This window comes from Crocuta crocuta, unplaced genomic scaffold, assembly GCF_008692635.1.
Source record: "Crocuta crocuta isolate KB4526 unplaced genomic scaffold, BGI_CrCroc_1.0 scaffold858, whole genome shotgun sequence".
Lineage (NCBI taxonomy): Eukaryota > Metazoa > Chordata > Mammalia > Carnivora > Hyaenidae > Crocuta > Crocuta crocuta.
In genome coordinates, this window is record NW_027527163.1 from 276,536 (window position 1) to 279,563 (window position 3,028).

Here is a 3,028-nt window from a genome sequence, read left to right on the forward strand (position 1 = left end):
ATTTAATTTTGCTTTTCCGAATTTTACTACTTTCTTCTTTAAAATAAAGATGAAAGATGCCTCCTTAGTGCAGTAGGCAGTGCGTTAATCTCGTAAAATAAAGATGCAATTCCTAACTCTTATATTTGAATTTACATAAAACACCATGCTCAAAAAACACCTAACGATGTTAAAAACATAGATATCCAATACAATTTTATCTTAGCAAATTTATTCATTTTTTTGTGCATCCATTTGATTTATAAAAAGACGCAACAAAATTCAAAATATCAATTTCAAAACAACATCAAAAATGAGTGTACTTAACCATACTCAGCTCATAACAGAACAAATTGGTAAGGAGAATAATTCATGCTACAGCGTATTGCTCTATGAACTGGCAACAGAAAAAGTTGGTAAAGAAAGGCACAGGACCTCTATCTTTAGAGTGTTAGAATTAGAACCGAGGGGCTCCATAATCATCTGGCATCCACTCAATGTTGTACCTATGGTTAGAAATGTACATGACGGGAACTCCAGGGATCTTCCGGATCCTTCGTTTAAGGTCCCGGTCAACCGTGGCCACAATGTAACACTTGTGCTGAGTTACTCTCTGTACTAAGCAGTCATCTGCATAGGTTCCTTTGTGTGTGCATGGTAATCGTTCAAATCTTGGGTCCTTGGCAATCCTTAGAGCCACTCGATACTTTTGTCCCAATTTCTCAATTTCAGCCATTGCACAGTCAGTTATACAAGGGATACACTTGGCATACAGACAGTCCATCATTGATTGTACTAAATCGAGTTTGGCTTTAATGGAAAAGTTGATAAAGTTGGTATCAACCAGGATGTGGTAAGGTGGGCCCAGCTGTGTGTTATATTGGAAGAATAAGCAGGAAGGATGTTGGGGGACTTCTCTTTCCTTGAGTGCACTGGGATCTTTCTTTTCTTTCTTTTTAGGTTTCAATCTATCCTTCTCTATAAGCCTCTGAACTCGGAGACTAAAGATGTGCTTCATGGTTGCATACTTTCTTGCTTTCTTTTGCTTCCCCATGTTCATGCCACCAAATTTATTCATTTTAACATAATGAGAAGTAAGATTTTATTTCACTCTCTTAACATTCTATAAAGGACAGGAGAGAGAGATGTTTAGTTCATTTTTTCTTAATTAGTAGCTAGAATTTTAATCAGGTGGGTTTCTTTCATTTAAACAAAAATAACATGAATGCCCTGATTCAGTGACTTTTGTCTTTAGTTGCTAATAACTACAAAAATTATAAACATGTTCATTTCTTTGAGGGATAAACTGGATTGATAAGTTAATAAAAGTTTGCAAATCACATATCTGGCTGAATTCATGGGGAAAATACCAACACCAGAACCAACGTAAACAAAAAATATGTTGTGATAAAATGTTGATCGTTTTTACCTCACAGCTAATAATATTTTTAATATTATACATAAAAAACACAAAAAAAAACCAAATATGAAGAAATGTATGTAGTAGATTCGTAGGTAGGTGTTAATCAGGTTACATTAGAGAAATATCTAGAAGCATTCAAGATTGTTTTTCATTTCTATTAGACAGGTCATTTTGGAAAGAGATCAGTAGCTTCACAATGTTTTTGATGTGCTTCTCCTTTTTATAATAATTGAGTGTATTATAATTCAAGTCCTTAGTCTTATGACAAGTTTCAAATTTTAAGGTACCTACATAAATATACTTTGGCAAGAATTTAAGGAGACTCATTGCACTTGAGTCTAGGAGATAAATGTAAGCATCATCACAAGTTGGGATGGCATATGTCCTTACCTCTTCTAGCAAATAGACTCTAGATTTGCTTGTTTACTTTCGTCATCTCCTTCTCACACTCTGTCACATTGTTTCTTTGCACCTTGGTGAATCCATAGGAGTTAGAGAAAACTATACAAGTAGATAGTGAAGAAGAAAGAGGTGGAGATTAAAAAAAAGACAAGTAATTTGAATGGTATGAATTTGGGGGATTGAGCAGTTGGAAAGAAAGGCTTTAAGATATCTATGGGGTCAGGAGTAGTAAATGGGGAAGAAAAGGGATTTCAAGATTGTTGTTAGGAGCTGGGCTTTTGTTGTTGTTGTTTGTTTGGTTTTGTTTTTTGCTTTCACAATGTAAGTGAACTTACATTTTACTGAGAATTTCCGTTTAGTGTTTGAACAGTACTTCTTTGCACTAGGTATGTAATGATCTGAGACTAAATAGCTCAAAGCCTTGACAGTGTATTATGAAGATAAGTAAATCATCCAAGAAATGATTTTAAAAACTCCCTTCTCTATTTTAAGAATAACGATGTTACAGGGAAACTCTAATTTAAGGGTAAATGGAGTAGAACATGGTGGAAGAGAAAGAATAATCTTAAATTGGTAGAAGTAGAATATATGACAAAGAATTTTGGACACAGGTGGTTATAGTAAGCTATGTGAAAATCAAGTCTTCTGATATATTTAAAATTATTTTTCTTTACTAAGTTACTGGCAGACACCACTTTGAAAATATGTACTAAATCAATGGATAGCCTTTTTTGACTTCCTGTTGCCTTCATCAGACATTTTTCCTTGATTACATTATTTCTGACCACATAGTCAAGAACTAAATCAAAATGTGATAGCTGGCATGAAGTTTCCCTTGTAGCTAAATTTTTGAATTGGTCTACCTCAGACTTTTAAAACCTGTGTTCTTCGGGTGCCTGGGTGGCTCAGTCGGTTAAGCGTCCGACTTCAGCTTAGATCATTGTGTCACGATTCGTGGGTTTGAGCCCTGTGTCGGGTTCTGTGCTGGCAGGTAGCTCAGAGCCTGGAGCCTGTTTCAGATTCTTCAGATTCTTTATCTCCCTCTCTCTCTGACCCCCTCCCCCGACTCATGCTCTCTCTCTCTGTCTCTCAGAAATAAATAAAACATGAAAAGAAATAAAAATTTAAAAACCTGTGCTCTGTTAATAAATGTGAAATTTAGTTGAGGTCTTTAATATCATTTGAAATAATAAAGAATCACCTGCTTATGAATAAAATTAAATT

General features: G+C 34.9%; 1 pseudogene; it reads right to left on the reverse strand.

Annotated features, from left to right (window-relative positions):
• Nucleotides 1-436: 436 nt before the first annotated feature.
• Nucleotides 437-1,033, reverse strand: LOC144230998 (rRNA-processing protein FCF1 homolog pseudogene; annotated as a pseudogene).
• Between the last annotated feature and the right edge of the window lie 1,995 nt (nt 1,034-3,028).